The following is a 19680-nucleotide window of genomic DNA, read 5'->3' as shown; positions in this document are numbered from 1 at the left end:
GCTCATTTCAAATGGATTAGCCAAAAAATCAAGTGCTCATTTTCTATACTTTTATTTTCAAGTTAGAGATGATTCAAACTGCTCTTGTGCAAGGTACCGGAAGATGGCTGTTTCTGAACTCCTCCAGTGTAAAAGCTGTCTTTCAGGGGATGCTTTGCACATGTGAGATTTCTGTTTGTATTTTTTGGCACCCACAGTTTGCATTCTAGCTAATGAGGTAGAAGGACTAATACACATAGTGTATGTTGTGGGTGCAAAAATGCAAATAGAAATTACACCCAATGTGGAAAGAGCTAGGAAAATGTACCTCCTTGCATGTGAGCAGGGCAGGTTAGGAAACATCATCTTCCTTTTACAATTGTCTGTTACTCTTTACATTTCTGGAGAACTGGGATCTTGCTGTTAATCTTACAAAAATAGATGCTGTGGTGAAGCCTCAGGCATGAATAAAATTGGATGTTAATCTTAAAGCAGATTTTTTACAGCTATGCACTCAGAGCAGTGAATCCAAATGATTTTGGAAACTCTGTGGTTTTTACTTATTTAGATCAAAATGCTGTGAGGAAAAAGGTCAGTGGCACAGGTACATATTGTAACATTTGGGGCTGCTGAAAGTTGGGCAGATAAGCACAGCAAATATTAGACATCTGACTTGACACAAATAATAGGCAAAGCTGAAAAAAGCCTGCTGACAAGAGGAGTGGGTGTTGGTGGGTGACTTGCTGCAGTTTTAGAGCTGTTAAGTGTAGGTTTTTTAGCATTTTCATTATTTAAAAGTCAAGTGGTAGTTTCTTCACTCCTGAAAAGTTACTAATTTACTCTGAAATATAGGGTAAGCCACAATGATTTAACAGATTTGTAATATGCTTTAGAGTGACTTCAAGTAAGATACCCTCCTTCTCTCTGAGCTTCCCACTGTCTCAGCTCTGCCCTCACTCCTCTCTCTCTGTGTACATCTGCACCAAAATGCAAAGCAAGGGCTGCCCCATGCATGACTTTCATCTGTATCCTGTGTCAGCTGGAGTGCCTGCACGGCTGTGACCACTGCTGCTCATGCAGCTTTGCATCATTGCCACGGTTCAGAGACTGCCAGGCTGAACTGGCTATGTTTGGATATTGGGAATAGCCAGGCTGAGCTAGCTACATTTGGATATTGGGAATGGCAGCTTAGACTGTGGAGTGGTTCAAAAGCTGCTGCTGTACAGGTGGACAGCCCTTTCTTGGAGGAGCCCTGACATACAGACCCTGCCTTTTGCCTGATGCATGGAAAGTGCCTAGTGGAGCCTGGCCAAGGGCTGGGATTAAGGTCCCCAGGATATTCCTGGGATACAGGCAGCATTAATTAATCTGTGGTCCTCTGTGTCTGGTTCAGAGAAAGCAGCTGGGTTGTATTCCTGAGGGGCTGTCCAAGAAGGGAGGCAGCTGCAGGGATGGAAGGTGCTCAGGACATTCTCTTCTGTTGTCAAGCTGGAAGGGTCTCAGCTGTGCCATGCCCACAGCTGTGCTGAGGAGCCATGCCTATGGCAGGATGCTTCAGCTGCAGGCCTTTTGCATGGATGGTATTTAAATCTGGTGCCTGGCTGAGAAGGAGCTGGGCCTGCATTTACTCAGAGATCTCTAGTGGTTTGTGGTAAGGAATTGGGACCTGGGGCTGAAGCCACAACCTCTAGGACCAAACCACAGACTTTACACAGCTGCCAAGGCCTGCGCATTTACCTCCCCTGATGAAAGTCTGTCATCACACAGCTCTTGCACTTCTGTTTGCTCTGGTCATTATTGGTGGAGGGAAGAATCTGTTTTGTTCAATATAGCAATGATGTCTAGCTCAGTTTAATTTTATTAGCTGCTGCTGATTTGTTCCTATTCAGTGCATCCATGGATTTGTTTAGTGTAATGTGGAGGGGTGTGGGTCAGAGACAGAGACAACACACAGTCTATGGTCCTTGTGACAAACAGCCCTGAGTTTATTCCCACAGATCCTTTTATAGGAACTCAAATTTCCCTAGGAATGGGATTCATTGAGGTCTTAGCACCATGCAGCTCTCTGGCCAATGATACATCTACATTTAGGGCTGAATGACACTGGCTGGGGGTCCCTGTGTAGATTTGAATCCAACCTATCCTTGCCCACCCAGGGACTGTAATGCTACAGTTCAGTATCAATAATCAAGGGTAGAAATCTTGAATGGAAAGCTAGGTGGAAATTCTGAGTTTCTGGAGGACTCCAGGATTTGTTTTGCTCTTCTTTGTTTCCCTGTTCTGGGAGGTGTGAAGTACACTTGTCCATTCATAACTGGAACTATTCAAGATGAACAGGCCTGAAGGGGTACTATAAGTTTCTCTTGCTGTCTGGTGTAGTAAAGGTCTTGTCTTCCAGCAAACATTATGAATGAAAGCTTTTGTTACAAGGAGAGGTGGTAAGTTTGTGTACTCAGCTTCTATTTGGAAGAATATTTTGGTGTGAAACCTTTCTTTTTCCAGAGGTTTCAGCCAAGTGATTTTGATCTGGGAGCTTACAGAATGGGTAAGTGCAGCTATGTTGTGCTGGGTAGATGTCACCCTCAGGGATTTGTGCATGGGTCTCTCCTTGGCCTGAACTGGAGAAGGGCAAGAGTTTGTTCACTTTTACTTTCTGTCCCTGAGAAAAATGAATGCTGTTCTATAAAGCTATAATTTCCTCCCAAGCAGATGATGACTAAAGAAGGCCTGAACTGAGTATAGATAATCTTATATTTACTTGAAATGAATGTAGCTCATAACTCTTATTTTAGCACCAATCTGGAACACTACTGTGAGCAGATTTACGTCTGCCTCTTCCTTACCTTGGCATTCTGGCATTTATGCACTCACTGCACTGGTAGTGCACATTCTTGCAGTGACACTTGGGAGTTTAATGAAGCCCAAGTGTCTGAAAGGTGAGTAGGTAAAAGGTAGATACTTTGACATCCACCCCTTTTTCTTTTGTGTGCTCCACAATCTTATTTTAGTTCTTAAATATAGTTTCATTCTTCTGATACTAAGAGTCAGCACTGATTTCAGTATGTGAATCATCAGGAGAGTTATTAACTGTTTTCTAGTTGCATGGTCCTTTGTTGCAGCACTGAAAATACCTAACTTCAACCATGTGTTTTTAGGTTAGATACTCACAGGAAGCCTTTTCTGTGATTATAGAAGAGAAGATTTAATCTGGAAGTCATTGAGAGAAACCAATAAAGAATTTCCTTGATGTGATTTTTGGAGTTACTTGCTGGAATTGAATTGCATGGTTTTGGGTATTGGAAATAAGGGCACTTGAAAGCTCTAAGAAGCTTAAATGTAAATGATAATGAAAATGTTATTGGTATTTATAGGTCAGTCGATAATGTCAGCATATTAAAGTGATATGAAATATCTCCTTGATTTCATGGACAGTGCATTACTTTATATAGTTTATTGTAATAACATGATCCTTGATATACACTGATGATAAGTTTAGCTTTATAAAAATTTTTTTAGTAATCCAATTGCCCTGAAATGCCATATCAAAAGTATGTAAGTATGTTTATTACAGAACAAGAACAGTTACACTCTGCCAGTGTTATCTCTATGAAAGCAACCTAAGCCAAGAAAGCACATTTGGGAAAAACATGCCAAGCAGAGGTGGTTGGGTTTTTTTTCTTTTGTTAGACTTTCTGGGAACATTCATTTATAGTTGGAAATGTGGTCTTTCAACTAATTTTCTTTCACCCAGATTATATGCAAATTTCAGAATTCTTCAAGCATAAAGTCATATGCCATGAGTATGATATTAGCATTTCTTTTAATAAAAATAACTTTGAAATAGGTACCTTGTTTGGTGAATTGCCTTCCTTATCATTCATCACTGTGTAACATCTTTGTAGAATGACAGTAACTGGAGGAAAGGAAGGAAAATACTGGACGGTGTTTCTTGGAACTGGGATTGGCAGAGGTGTGCCTTTTTGGAAAAGAAATGCTGATTTTGGTTCTTTATTTTGTCCTGGCCTTTTAATGCTGTTGTGTACTGAAAGAAAAGAATAAAAATGAGCACTGGATGAGCTGTGAGTTCCCTTTGGACCAGACTTTGGGAGTCTCTACTCTGACACGTATTGTGGGGTTACTTTATCCTGAGGGACTTTATTCACAAAATCTCAGAACATATTCTTCCAATAAGATTTCACATAGTTCGATAAATGTTTGGATAAATTTCATGCCATCTTATCAAAGCAGACAATAGTTCTTTCTTGAGGAACTGAGCTTAAGTGAAATGCTCATTTATGTTGGTGGAATAATAATTAAGAGTACAAGATCCAAATCAGTGCTTTCTTATTCTGTTGCAGGAGTAGGCTGAATCAAGCCTCTGTCAAGAGCCACTGCTGAAATACTGAATTAAAATACCCAAGACCAGCACATCAGGAGGATAGCCTTCTGCCAAGAATGGTGTGGAGGTATACCTTTTTCACAGAAGCTCTGGAAACATCCTCAGACTTGGACAGACTCAGTGCATCCCCAGAAGGCAGAGATGTTGCTGCTCTCTGAGCACTGTACACTCTGTGTTCATGACTGATGGAAATAATGCCCAGTTTTGGGGGAGCTTGGTGGTATGGGAGACAGTCACAGCAGCTCTAATAGAGTGGTTTATCACTTTCTTGTGGAGCCAGGTGCAGCTTCTGTTCTCTTTTGCACCCACAAATCTGGTATAATATTAATTAGATTGTTGATTGTCATTAGGTTTCATTAGTGGAGATCCATAAAACAAAAAAAAAGGAAAGGTTCCATAGTCATGCTAAAACTTGGTATGTCATTTATACAAAAGGAGGTGAACAGAGATTGGTAGCCATGAAACACTACTTTTCCAGAAATATGAAATGTTTAGGTAAAATCTAACGGAAAATTGATTACTGCCTGATAAAATGGTGTCTCTTCCCTTGAAAATAGGTTTGATCATTTCCTTTGTGCAAGCCCTGCACCTTCACCTAGATTCCTTCCCAGGCAGCTACAGTGAATCTGCTCACCAAGGGAATTTGTCCCACTGGATTCCTTTTTTTTTTTTTTCTGTGCAGTTGAATGAAAAGTGTGTGCCTTTTGAAGAACAGCAACTGAAAGAAATATTGATGACTGCCAGGGCATCTACAGAAAAAGATAAGAAAATTACTCTAGTACAACAGTGAAAACAAAGGGGCTTTGTTAACACTTTCTTGTAGGTTGTATATATTAATAGTAACAAGTAAAGTTTTGTATTTTTTCAGAGAAACACACAAGGCCTTGAATTGTATTGTTTTAATTGCAACTAACTGAATGAATTAAGTGGAAAATCGCACACAGTACTTTGATTGTCTAATTCTCTGTATGTGAGGCTTTGGGAACAGTTTGTTATTCTAAAAGAACAGCACTAACCAGAAATCAGCCAACATGTAATTGCTAGGCTGAGGGGCAGTTTGGGGAAAGCTGATACTTATTTATACATTATTAAATAAAATCACATAATATGAGGATCATCTCTCACTGCCTCCACACTTCATACATTACTCATCTTCCTAAATTTCATGGTTTTGTACTCCCTTAGTACATTGCTGCTTATAACCAGTGCAGGCATCAAAACCACCCACATCCAGGAAAGGAGATGCCTGTGCATTTGTTATGATGGCAGATTTGGTTATGGGACTCATCAAAGATTATGAACCTTCAGTTCAAGGAAAGGGATCTTGACTCAAGTTTTAAAGGTTGTTTTCAGTACCTAAAATACACCTGGGCACCTGGGACTGTTCAGGTGGCTGAAACTCTGGCTGGTGTTTCCACTTGACTATGTACATTTAGAGATTCACAGTCAGCCAGTAACCTAAAAAGAAGACTTAAGAGCAATTTTGGCATTAAATTTGACAGAGTTCCCAAAAAACAAATTGTTTATGTAATTCCCATCAGTTTTGGTAAGAATCAGGTAACTTCTGGTTACCTCCAGTGATCCTCACTGCTCACTTGTGCCTTACTCCCATAGGAAACAGCCACTTGCAAGACACAGAGAGGAGATAGATGGTGATGGGACTCATGAAGAAGGTAGAGTAGTACTTAGTTCTCAGTGGTTTTGGCTATTTCAGCTCTCCTGGAGGATGGATGGAGCTGCTATTTGTTCCTCTAGCACAAATTTGAGGGCTTTCTTCTTGGAAAGCAAGGTCTATTTCAGAGGACACAGAAGCAGTGTCCTTGTGCCACGTAACAAGGGGTTGGGTAATTCTGGCCTCACAAGTGAGATGAATGTCTTACAGACCAAGAGGCCCTTGGTGATCTGCAGCAGAGAGTCTGTGGATGGGAAGGTGTGCCAACACCTGGGGAGATGGAACTGCTGGACACATCTTTGGACTTGCTGAGCTGCTATATGCAATGACATTTATGCTGTACAAACAAACCCCACTATTAAACCACTTAAACACTGTTTATGCAACCTCAAAATGGTAGAGGCTTGATTTTATTACTTCATCTACAGGCTTGTTGAAACTTGCATGTCCACACTGAAGTGGTGTGAAGATTAAATTGCTAAGCCTAGTTACCAGTATAGACTGTTGCACAGAAGGTGCCTGAGAGGTGGAACTGGGCAGCGTTCAGCTTTGCACAGCTCTTGCCAAGAGTTATTTGGTATCCCTGTCACTGTTTTTTGAAGTCCAAAAATATTTTTCCCCAGATAACCTATTTTTCTGCAAGGGAACACAGCTGCATTTATGAAAGGTCTTGGCTTTTACAGTAAGTCTGGTTTGTATCGTTTCCTCTCTCTATGTATGTTGTCTGCATAAGTACCAACAGTCATAATGAAAAACACAGTTTTGTTACCGGAATTTTTAACAGTGGTTTTCAGTAGTTTAGAAAACATTGGAGCTCCTTCCAACAAATGAAAAAAATCAAAACAAAGCAGCTTTGAAAATGCTGATACACTTTGGCAGATAAATCTTTGGGTTTCACCCTGCTCTATTATTCTTTCTGTGATACTAAAACCAACATAAAGCATTATTGATTTCAACCAGCTCAACAGAAGATACCATATGGCTTTCACCCCACTGTCCCCTTCACTGGGGGACTAAATCTCGGCTGTGCTCTTGTGCAGCCTTTGGCTGGGTGTTCTGAGACAGCTTCTATTCAGTGCTTGTGTGCAGTGTTAAAGCTGTCTTCACTGCACCTCTTTTTCCAGCATGACATAGGAAGTTTCCTGGCTTGAATTCTCAATCACAAAACTCATATGGGAAGCACTCAAAATGTAAGACCTTTCAAACCCTTGTGAGTTCACAGCATTTAAAGATAAGAGCACAGTATTGCCAAGAAATGTGTCTTGTTGAGGCCTACAATTAACTTTATCAAAAGAAGGAATCTTATTTTTGCCTGCTGCAGATAGAGGTTGAATCTCAAAGCAGCCTAAAGTTAGAGATAGCATCTGGTTCAGATCACGATATGATGAAAGATTCAGGTTAATTAGTATTTATTCTTAGTTGATAGTTATTCCTTTTGGCTTCAGCTAACAAGCAGGAGTTGGAGTCCCTCAAAGTTGTGTCTCCTGGGATGAGAGATGAATGAGGGAGACAGTCTCCATGGTGAAAATGTATTTAGGGATGGGAATGTCAGTAAGAAAAACTGGCCATTGCCTTGGGTTCTGATAGCCTGAAGGGAGGATGCTCTGAGGGATGACTCAGTGCCAGCAGGGAGGGTGGGATGTAGGCATGGACTGAGGCATTCCATGGGGCCATGGATAGGGGGAGGTGCCCTGGTTCCCTGCTCAATCCAGTGTCCTCGCATGTCCCTGCCCACACAACCCCTGTCCGCCACCAGTTGCCCTAACTGGGCGGTTTTGGCCACAGGGAGCAGTCAGGGAGCAGCTGTGGAGAAGGTGGCTTCTCAGTGCTCCTCCAAGGCTTTCAGTTCCCCTTTCTTGCCACTGTTTCCTGCAGCACCACACAGGCTCTACCAGCAAAAACACCACATCACAGTGTAAGGGCAGCAGTTCATCTTTGATAGAATTGTTTTTTTCCTGAGGTCTCCTAATTGCTCATGCAGCCAGGAGGAGCCTACCAGATGGAGAGCAGCAGATCCCATTTTTTTAAAAAAAATCACTGTTAGTGTCCAGTTGGAGTTGAGACATTTCTAGCAGGATGGCCTGTGTATATGGGCAGAGTTGCTCTCCTCCAGTAACCTCGTGGACTGTTTTGATCCCTCAGACACTCCCAGAGAAGATAATTTCTACATTGGTGGGAATTCTCTGACTTCACAGGTTCCAGTGCAAGGGCAGTGCCATAGTGGGCAGGCACTGGGCCTCCTGCCCCACAGCCATAGGGCTCCCCTTTCCCGCTCTCTCACGGGACAGTCTGGGTTGCCCCAGCAGGTGAGGCTGCTGGTACAGAGGGCTGTGGGGAGGCCATTCCTGTCCTGAGGGGCTGAGGCAATGGCTGGAGGGCTGTGGGTGTCTGTGGGCTGAATTGATGGCCGGTGGGCCGTAGGTGTCTGTGGGCTGAATTGATGGCCGGTGGGCCGTAGGTGTCTGTGGGCTGAGGTGATGGCCGGAGGGCCATGAGCGTCTGTGGGCTGAGGCGATGGCCGGAGGGCCGTGAGTGTCTGTGGGCTGAGGCGATGGCAGGAGGGCTGTGAGTGTCTGTGGGCTGAGGCGATGGCTGGAGGGCTGTGGGTGTCTCTGGGCTGAGGTGATGGCAGGAGAGCCGTAGGTGTCTGTGGGCTGAAGTGACGGCAGGTGGGCTGTGGGTGACTCCAGGCTGAGGCAATGGTAGGAGAGCTGTAGGTGACTCTGTGCTGAGGGGATGGCAGGTAGTGTGTGGGTGGCTGTGGGCTGAGGTGATGGCCAGAGGGCCGTGGGTGTCTCTGGGTGTCTCTGGGCTGAGATGATGGCAGGAGGGCCGTGGGTATCTCTGGGCTGAGGCAATGGTGGGTAGGCCATGGATGTCTCTGGGCTGAGGCGATAGCCAGAGGGCCGTGGGTGTCTGTGGGCTGAGGCGATGGCGTGTCTCCGGGTGTCTCCAGGCTGAGGCGATGGCAGGACGGCCGTGGGTGTCTGTGGGTGTTTGTGGGCTGAGGTGATGGCAGGAGGGCCATGGGTCTCTCTGGGCTGAGGTGATGGCAGGAGGGCTGTGGGTGACTCTGAGCTGAGGTGATGGTGGGAAGGCGATGGGTCTCTCTGGGCTGAGGTGATGGCAGGAGGGCCATGGGTGACTCTGGGCTGTCTTCATGCCTTGGATCATGATGTGGGTGCATCTGGGTAGCTTTTTCCTTGCGGACATGGCTGCACAGGCCAGCCAGTGTAGATTTGTGACCCTCCCCTGCATTCCTTTCTGGAAGTGTTTACTTTAAAGTCTCAACAAGAACTAAATTAATTCCCTTAATGTGCTTTTGGCCATCCCCTTTCCCCAGCCCTGTGGAGGAGCTGGGGAGGTGCTGGCCCCTGTGCCTGTGTCAGGCAGACTGTGAGATGAGGCTGAACTTGCAATCCCCCTCCTCATGCTTCTCTTTGCAGGGGCCTCACTGAGGAGCTATGGGGTTGAACAGAGATAGAATAGCACAAACTGGGGTTTTGGATTAAAGAAGGGGGGCAAAAGGACCCCCAAACTTGCACATAGGTAAAATAGGTGGTATTTCTGCCTTGGAAACACCATGGTACTCCCTGGAGTGATTCTTGAACACTGAACACCCACCTTGGGGCACAGAGCTGGGCTTTGCAGACCCCTGGTGTCTCTCCACCTTGCAGCCTGTGGCAGCCAAATAGGAGCCTCAGTGGACAAAGCTTGTTGCTTCTAGCACAGCAAAATTCTAAACTTTAACCAAACCATGCATAATAAATGTTAATAGCACCAATTTCAGTGCTTATGGCATCATAAAGAAACTATTAAAAGAAAGAAAAGCAGCAAAATAGGTTTGTTGCTCACTTAATTGTGGAGGCTTTATTATGTTCTGCTGTGCTAATGATAAAGGCCTATTACCAAGGCTGAATCCCAATTAGGTCAGGTGTGTTCCATGTCGTTATAGTCACAAGCATCAGGTGTTTCAGTAGTGCAACAAACTATCTGGGATTAGCAGGGCAGTTCTTTAAGAGTTTGCCCACATAGAGGCACAGACTCTTGATTTGGCCACCATTATTGTCATTATTGCACTCTTACAAGGCTGCTGTGTATGCAAAGGTGTGGACAGATGGCTTGGAGATCATTAAACTGAGTTAAAAATGGCTCTGTTTCTCCTTTTCCTGCTTCCTTCCCCTGGTCATTAGTTAAATGACTGGAATGTGGATTAAATGAATACCCATAAACCACGTGTGTCTTTCATTTACTTCCCAGAAAGAAGAGACCAACACTCCTACCTGTTACTTCTGTGATGAAAATGGCAAGACAGTTCTGGATCTGCAGTAAACTCCAAGCTATGTGGCAGCTACAGGTAAGCTCAGAAATTAAGCTGTAACTATGAAAAGTAAAACGTTTGGAAGCAATTTATTCCTTGTGTTGTTTTTTCCACATGTTGATTGCTGGAAAGTAAATTCAGTTTTGTGCTGTGCTCAGATACAGTCCTTTCCATAGACTAAGTGTTCTGCAGGTTCACAGGACACAATGGACTCTTTTGGAGGTATGAGGAGGCTGGATGAGCAGGTGTGGGACAGGGACTCAGGAAAGCATTGGAGCTGGGTTACAGTTATGAGATGCTAGACTTGAAAGAAGTTCTCAGTGTGCCTTCCTCTTCCCTTTCCTTTCCCATGAAGTCTAAGGCTTTGGATTATTAGCTCCTGCCCTTTGTTGTTCCAAAGAGAGGGTGGTCCTCCTGCAGCCTTTGCAGTGTCTGGCAGCTCTGAGAGAGCCCAGACCTGCCCCAGACCCAAACATGGACATAGTCTTTGAGTCTTAATGTCTAATTATTATAGCTAGTTTTCAGAGGGAGCCTTTTTTTTAAATATGAAATGAATATTTACATGCTTTTCTGAACTGTTGTATCAGACTTTGTATAGATTCAGGAAGAGTGTATTGAATGTTGATAAAGAGGATGTGGTTAAGTTCACATTTGAAAATAGCTTTCCCACCACAAGGGTTAGCATCTACTGCCTTTCTTTAACTGGTAACTTTTATTCTTAGTGTCAACTTTTGACAGCATCTCTGGAATATATTTGTAAATATATTTGCCAAAGTTATGTATTGGATAATTCCTCTGTTTCTAGCATGTCTGAAATGACCACATACAAAATGTAATTAAAAATTACCATGAAACATGAATTGCATGCTCCTATCATCTTTTAAACATCTTACTAGGAAACACTTTTTTCAGGATTTTTACATTTTTTATTTAAACGACTAATTAATAAATTACTAATTAGTAGCTTATTTAAATTACTATTTAAATTTACATTATGAAAATAGGTATATGTACCAAAGGGGACTGGCTAAAAGTATTTGTTTGTGTTAGAATATTATGAAGGATTTTCACACTGGCAGCCATTACAAAACCCAACTAATCCAGGAGTAGGGGAAAGCCTGTGGTTTTCACATTGTTGGGGTGTGTGGAAGGGAAAAGATTACAGAAGAGGCTTGGGGGGAAATAAATGAGGGGGAAAAGAGGTTGACTTTTTTTATCTGGTGTATTGATTAGTTGACAATTTAGACTATATGTATTTCTCTGTCCTCTCTGACTGGTCAGGATTAGAGAGGTCTTGGAAAAGAAGGAAGATGTCTTAGATTCTCAACTATGATGAATTTCCACCTGGTGATTATCATATTCCTTTCTTCATAGAGTGCTAAGTTTTTGATTTAGTTTCCTTTACAGAGAAATGGAACATGACTGAAGCAGACATTTACACTAGGGTAGGTTTCAGAAGGTCCGTGAGCTTTCAGCAATGCCCTACGCAAACACAACACAAATGTTAAAGTGTTTCTTGAGATAATGCTTCTCCAGTGTTAATTTCTGAACTTGTTAATTTCTGAACTTGTATAAATACTGAAAGCACTTGGAAAAAATATCATTTTCCATAGGTTTTCTGCTGATGATTTTGGTTGACTGTACCTTACTATACAAGCGTGTTCTTATTGCACACTCTGTAAGTAGAGCACTCCATAATAATAAAAAATAGCAGCACACAAGGGGACATCATACTGTCCTTTCCTTCTTCCTTTTGTTTGAGCTTTCTGCCATCTTGGTAGGAAGTCTCCTTTTTATGTGTATTTCTTAATACTTAGCAACTGAATGTAACTTTTGTCTGTTTATGGGTTTTGCAGCATTTGAAAGATGACACTTTCCCACTGCACTGAATACTCTGCTATTCTGTATGAATGATGCACACAATGTTGGGGTATATACATTCTTTTTCACCAGAAATAAGTTCAGTTTCATGAAAGTAGAGAATTGCAGAGAAAATTTGCTGATTACCAGCACGACATAGGCAGATGCATAACAGGACAGTAGAACAAATATGTGCTTTAAAATATTTCCTTTTCTCTCTATAACCTGCTTCTTAACTTTGCTAAAATTCAGCCTGTCAGTGTTGGTACCGTCTTCTTGTTAGCCCTTCCTACTGTGTTTGGTAAACTGCTGAGCTGAGTGCATTTGGGAGGGTGGACACAATGCTGCTGTCACTGCAGTCTGTGATAGAATGAGAATTGGTTTTGGAGCAGTATCCTTAGTGCTGCTATTCCCTGTGGAATCAGGAGTGGGCAGATGCTTTAGTGGGCATGTAGCCTGCATCATGCTCTTTGGATGAGGCTACCACAGTGTGGGGGTTACTGTAGAGGCAGCAGTCCCCTCCAGCTGTGAGCCCTGCTTTGTTTGGGAAAAGGTAAAAGAGAGGAGGTGCACAATCCGCCATCCCCTTACTAGGCTTTCCTGTCTTCAAGGAACCATCAGAGCAGCCCATTACTTTAAGGTATTGCCAGTACATCACCCTGGAGAAGATGGGTGTCTCATTTGAAACATACCACTTTCTCTTTTCAAAGATCTTTCTCCAAGCCTTGTGGACTGAATGCTTCTGTCCTCACCAAGGAACTTCAGAAATACTTAGCTGTGCAATCCCCTCTCCCTCCCCATATTCTTGGGAGAATGATGGACAAGGAATTCCAATAAAACTGCTCTTGTGCTTAGGTGGTCAGGCTCTATCTGTCCATATCTGTGAGATCAAAGAGCTTAATGAACACTTGCACTCCTGGGACTCAGGAGTTTACCTTTCAGCCTAGTAAACTTATCCCTGGAAGTGCCCTACTTTTTCACTTGGAGATTGTGGTGTGCAGAATGAAAACTTGTGTTAGAATAGTCATTGCACAGACTTTCACTGAGCTATGAATCCCTCTCCCTAAGTGAAGACACTTCTCCCAGTTCTCTCTCCCCCAGCACAACAGACCTATTTGCTTCAGTAAAACATCTGACAGCGCTGTCTGTTGTGTAGCCCCTACTGTGCCACACCCAAGCTGTCCAAGATCTTCCATGAATTTTCTTCATGCTGCTCACAACAGATAGAGAAAAGTGATAATCAATGGAGAAAGCATTAAAGCAGCTGAGGCTTATAGAGCACAGTGAAGGGGCATTGCCAGCACTGCCCTGGCTCCCCAGATGGGATGTCCTAGAAGCTGCAGCTGCTTTCCCATCCTACCTTAACTCTCTGAACAAGGGTGGAGAGGAAGGAAGAAGAGAGAGACATTTCCGCTGTGATTGCAACAGGCAGTGATAGGCAAATTCCCTCTCCCTGCCCTGTGACAAGCCTGGTGCTGGTCATAAACTGCTGCAATCCTTATCGGGGCTTTTGGGGCCGCTTTTAAAAATAATTTCATCTTTGCTGTCACGTCTTCCTCCCTCGCTGAGCAGAGACTGACTAATTAGCAGTGGTTCAGTGGCAGATGCTATTGTGAAAAGGGTTTGATGGTGATCTAACTGGGAATAAAATTGTCTTAAAGGTCCAGGCAGACATTTTCTAACCTCTCTGTGATACAGGCTGTGTTGGCTAGTGTGTGAAACCAGCCCACACAGATGTGAAGGATAAACTCTTTTGCATGCAAATGGCTGCTCCTCTTCCAAGGAGGTACCTGTGGCCTTCTAGTTGCATCCTGCACCAGTCCTCACTGGTGTATTAAAGCAATAATGGTGTTGACTGATCTACCTACTCACATTTCCTACCAGGAGAATAAAATGCCAGAGTTGATGGTAGTTTGTTACCTGTGTCACTCCTCCAAACACAGTTAGCAAGCAATCAGCTTTGGTTGTTTTCTTCTCAGTCTGAAATCGCATTAAATCACATTAGTAATGTAAAAAGCTATACTGTTTTGAAACAAATATTTATCAACATATCCTATGGGGTTTATTTTTAGTCTGCTGATTTGTTTGACTACTATCTCATATGACCATGACATTTGTAAACAGTGCAGTGAGGATGTGTCACTGCCCTTTATGTTGGTATTTTTCTGTTAATTGTTATCAGATCATGAAATTCACATATTGAACCCCAAAGTCTAATTTTAACAATGCAGACAGGAGAGCTATAACTTGAGTTCTTGTGGTTACCTGCTCTTCCAGTGCTTTTTAGTTTGTTTTGCAGAGGAATGATTCAAGTGTGTAAATTTAGAGGACTAGTGCCATTTGACGTGTCTGAACTTCAGCTATTGCTGCAGAGGAGCAGTGGCCTCCCAAGTGCCCTGTGCCATGATCTCAGCCCAGAGAAGACCTTGTAGATGCCCAGAAGTGGCCAAAATGTCTTGGACAACTTGTGAGGCAGTGTCCCTCAGCCCAGGTTTGTGCCAGCTGTTTCCTGTGGGTGTCACCAGGGAGATACCTTCAGCTCCCAGCCATCTGCTGATGCCTTGAGGAGATCCTCATGCCTCCCACTGAGCAGGCACAGGCTCAATCCTCTCAGCTACTCCCCAGCTACTGCATCACTCACTGCAAGCTTGGTGATTTGGGCATCCTACAGAGAATGATGTACATAGAGTGTTTTTCCCTGTGATACTATTTGGGAAAGCTTCCTCACATGTATGAGAAAATACAGTGGTCTTGCCAGCAGAAGTAGGGAAAAGCCTAAAAGTGTTAGGTTAAAACTGCCATGCTTCATTTGGCTTTTTATACATAACTGAAATATATCTGTGTAAGTCAGCTGTACCCATTGGTTGGAGGCTCCTAGAGATATCCAGCAAAGATCAGTGAGCAGTTTGCAGGCACAGGGGCTGCAGCAGTGGTGGGCTGTGGGAGGCCGCTGAGAGACCCAAGAAAGCAGCTTGGCCTCTTGCATTCCTCCTTGTTTCTAATGATAAACTGTAGAGAGAGATTTACTGCAGTACTTTCTCATACTGAACTGTTTTTCTCCATAGTAACTTCTGCAGCTGTCACAGGAGTGGAATGAGCTTTGAGACTGGGGGATATGTTCTCCTCCATCTGAGGTGATGTTCAGGAGTTAGACTGGAAGATTTTATACACCAAACAAGAGGCTGAGGCCACCAGTGGGGACATTTGTGAATTCTGTCAGGCCTCTCTGAAGGACACAGGTCTGGCAATGCAGCATGGACATCTCATCTTAGGTACTTCTCACCAGTTGTGCCTTCTCAGGAGAGGGACAAGAGCTGCCTTGGTAGGACATGTCCTGTGTATGGGACTGCTGCCTTCTGCTTGTGCCACTGCTCTCAGGTGCTATTGCTGGCACATCCTTCCAGGCTGCAGAGCAGTGTGACACGGTGGGCTGCTCCATGCATGGCCAGGCTGCCCAGGAAACAAGTTTAACTGACCATGGGTGGTGTTTTCAAAATAAATCAAGGCATCTGTCCCCACTCATCTCTATTTTCATCCTGCCACAGATTGCCACACACCTTCTCATCTTGTGTGAGCACCCAGATGTGTCATCCAGACTGTGACAGAACAAGTGCTGTGTCAGAGCAAGTGCTTAATGTGCCTTTTCTAGCCTGGCTGATTTTGGTAAAAATCTGCCCATCTGCTGCTGCAGGGAGGTTTAAGTTCCTAAATCCCTTTATCTGCTTGAAAAAATCATAAGCTGCAGAAATAGAGAACCTAGTAGATACAACTGCCAGTTATGAGAATGAATGAAAAAAACCCCAAAGAAATGATTGAGATAGTCAATCAGTTTGTTGCCTAGGAGAGGAAGATTTTTGGGATGCCAGGGTTCCTGCTGCATTAAAGGTATGCAATGACAGACCAGCAAGGCAAGAGAGAGCCAGAGGGCCTTGTCACTGTGTCATATTGATGGCTTGGTTCAGACCTCAGCTGGGGTGAGTGGGTGGTGTCTATCACCTTTGCTTGACAAACTCCTGGTCACCAAACAACAAAGTGATTGTTAAAACCCTTCAAAATATTTTATAGGGCATGCATTTGCCCATGTTTACTGTATTTTTTTAAGCAGGAGTGCTTAGGTAGTCTCTGTTATTTCAGGAGGGAAATCCTCCAGTGTCCCAGCCTATGTGAGATCAGGGAGGCACCTGTGCCAGCAGGGAGATGGGTGCTTGGCACACAGCCCAAATTCTCTTGGTTAATAGGGCAGCCTGACTGGCTCTCCTGCAGTTCCAGCCAAGCTGAGAATGGCAGGAAGAGCCACACTCTACTTCCTGAGGAATGGGGACTTTAAAATTCATGTCAGTGCCATCCTTCAGCTCTGCTTAGCTAAAGATAAATGCTAATTATCAAGGCCTTTCTCAATATGAATGGGCATACATCAACTCCTGAAAAATGCATTTGCTGATTTAGTTAAAAAACAAACAAATCAATTTTGGAGCTTTTGAGCATTTAAGCTTCCTTAAGTAAGCAACAGATTTTTTAGAAGAAAAAACTTACTAGGAGGCAATCCAGTGAGTTCACTAGGAATAGCAGGAGCACTAGGAGACCCAGATTCAAATCTTAGTTTTGCCATCATTTCCCAATATATTCCTAGAAAAAACAACAAAATCATTTGTTGGACCAGAATTATCTTTCAGTGTATTCACAGTATACCTTTCAGATAAACCCAAAATGATGGCAAGTTTGTTAAAACAGGAATAAAATCCACCTTGCAGATGGGCTAATATGATAACTAACTGGATAAAATGTTTTATAGTAGTTTTGTACCACTGAAAAGGCATGTGCTATGAGTCCATTGCTTGCCTGAAATCACCGAGGAGAATAGCATGTCTTGAAAAGAGCAATTGCTGAAACAACCATGTAGTGTATCTACACTGATTGAGTGAAAGGATGATTCTGTCCTCATAATCTTAATATTTTTGTTATCTGCTCGCAGTGAACAGATACGGCTGATGGAGACCCACTGCCTGATAAGTGCTTGTGCTGTACAATGAGGTTTTGGTTGTTGGATGAGGTCCCACTCTACCAAGATTAAATGGATTCTGGAACAAAAGAATAGAGATGGTTCCAAACTACTTTTCAAATAATCAAACAAAAAAACACCAAAGTTTTTTGGTCAGTTTGAGGCAGCTGTAGCATTTGTTTCATGGAAACCTGTGGTGATGAGTAAAATTGTGCTCTGTTCATGAAAGCTTCTTCCAGAGACCACTGCCTGCTCCTGATCTGTTGCTAATTAGTCTCCACCCTCTGATGCTTAGTCATTGTATTATTTGCCCTTTTCCATGGCTGTTTTTGGCATGGAAACTGAGACAAATATTGCTCCCCTGCTGGAAATCATTGTCATGTCATCAAGTTTACCAGTACCTGTAAGCCTGTAAGCCCAAACAAAAGGGGAACAGATTTTCTTTTTGGCCAGTGGTCTCTGAGAGGAATGTTTTGAGGTTCAGACATGTTATGTGTTATGGTGATGCACCATAGATAGAATCTGGCTAGTTTCTGTAGCATCACAAATTCTTTTATTAGTTAAAACAGCAAAGCTATTAATCAGCCTTTAAAGCTACTGTCAGGAAAGGGTGGAGGGGTTCCACACTCAGGGCCCTTCAGTGTCAGCAGCAGGTGCCTGTGTTTGTGCTTTCCTGTAGGCTGCCATGAGGTCTATTGCCTCCAGCCATGACTTCCCAGTTCCTAAGAAGATTGTGCAGGAAGCTGTTCTGCAACTTTCATACATCCTCTGTTCCATGTATCACTGGCTTGAACGCCTCCAGCCTCATAAGGTAAAGTTCTGTTTTGGTCTGTTTCCTTGGAGGAAGAAGAGTGGGACAAGTTTCCAGCGTCACCAGTGTCTTTCCCTGGTGTAACTGACTTCCTTGATTTGGCAGGCATTGCTACCACAGGGCTATTCTTGACAACATGTCTTTCTGCTGAGCTGTGCTTGACCAGATCTGGTTCAGGCTTGGTACAGTGACTCAAATGGGCTGGAGAGAGACCCTCAGGACTTACGGAAGCAATTAGATTTAGATGACTGAGTTGGAAAGTTGCTTAGTGGTAGCATAGTAGGTTTCTGTAGCAGATGCACAAACATCCCATAATGCCTTAACCTCTGAAGTGGGACAAGAGCTCCTGGCTGTGTTCACTGTGATGGGTGGCAGCAAAGCTGTGGTGTGTATGCCTAGGCAACAGAAGCAAAACTTGGTCATTAAAAGCTTTAATTAACAAGTAACACAGATAACAGTTTCCCAAGAATCCATGTCCTATACTGTACTGCTCCTTCCCCAGTTATCTCTGAATCCTGTGTCTGCTGTTTTATTTTCTTCAGCACTTTGGGCCTAGGTAGCATCTTACCTTTCCAAATGGGCTTGTCAATTGAAAAGTGTAATTTGCCTGGATGGCATGCATGTGTGCACTACTTGTTCAGCTCTTGGTGGGAAATCAAAAACACCTAAACATGTCTGGGCAGTGCAAGGAGTGTAAGGGTGCTTTCCTAGAGGGCTGGGAGGAGTCTGCTGAGCCCTCTGCACAACAGCAAGTTCCAGCTTTGTTTTTTTTCTTTGTTGTATTTCTGTGGGAATGAGGATGGCTGTGCCATTCCAGTAGAAGCAATTCCACCCAGTACATGTACTGGGCTGATGTAGACAGTGTCTAAAAATGCCACAAATGTGTTGACAACTGTCAGTGACTAATTTGAAGAAAGGATAAGAAGGTCATAGTAAAATGATTTCTCTGTGGCACAGCAATTATAAGAGTTGGAGCAGACCAAGCACCCAGTAGCACACCAAAGACTGGTGGCTTTTTCTACTTTCTCCACATCCTTTTCTTAATAAGCATCTGTTGCAATACAATCAAAGATCCAGGAAGAGAGAAAGAGAAGAAATGTCTGCATTTGTGTGAAGTGATAAAATAAAGACAACTTTTTTTCAAACATGCTTCATGAAATAGTTCTGTGGTAACCCCAGGAGTTGTGAAAGGGGCAAATCTTCACCACTAAATATTTGTTCCGCTTACAGTGAGCCTTGACAAAACTCAAATAGTCTCTGACCTTACAGAACTTAGTTTACAGTATCAGTAGTTTCCTGCCATGACTCAGTGGCTGGAACAGTAATATCTGACTGTCGTTTTTTTTCCTCTCTATTTCCAGATCTCTTTTGAAGCTTCTCAGAGTGGGCGGGGAGAGGCAAGTGACAGATATAGTCCTGGTTTTTGCCCTTCCTCTTGCACTGCCCCCTCCTTTAATTTTTTTTTTTTTTCCCTAAACAACCTTCTCCTGCATTTTCTGTTCCTTTCAGTCCTCTTATCCATTGGTTTTCCCTTTCATACATGCCCTGGACCAAATCTTACTTTCCTTTTCATTCCTCCTGGTAGCATCTATGCCTGCTGATAATGCCTGGGAAATACTGAGATCATTCCCCTGGTTTT

At 43.3% G+C, this 19680-nt stretch overlaps 1 long non-coding RNA gene across 2 annotated transcripts in view; it reads left to right on the top strand.

Annotated features, from left to right (window-relative positions):
* The first annotated feature begins 2484 nt into the window (after window positions 1-2484).
* The window catches only part of LOC128937477 (uncharacterized), a 49427-nt gene continuing 32231 nt past the window's right edge, over window positions 2485-19680 (top strand). Inside the window, exons 1-4 of one of the 2 annotated variants that reach the window (XR_008483049.1) lie at window positions 2485-2524; window positions 4338-4445; window positions 5061-6051; window positions 10311-10407. This is a non-coding gene — a long non-coding RNA (uncharacterized LOC128937477). Of the gene's footprint in view, window positions 2525-4337; window positions 6052-10310; window positions 10408-19680 lie in introns of both variants that reach the window. The other variant, XR_008483048.1, reaches the window with a different exon arrangement.

Source organism: Melozone crissalis, unplaced genomic scaffold, assembly GCF_028551555.1.
Source record: "Melozone crissalis strain CALT ecotype California unplaced genomic scaffold, PUWL_Pcris_2 ptg000019l_1, whole genome shotgun sequence".
Lineage (NCBI taxonomy): Eukaryota > Metazoa > Chordata > Aves > Passeriformes > Passerellidae > Melozone > Melozone crissalis.
Note: the sequence above shows the minus strand (reverse complement) of the source record. Positions and strands in the feature narration are given on the sequence as shown.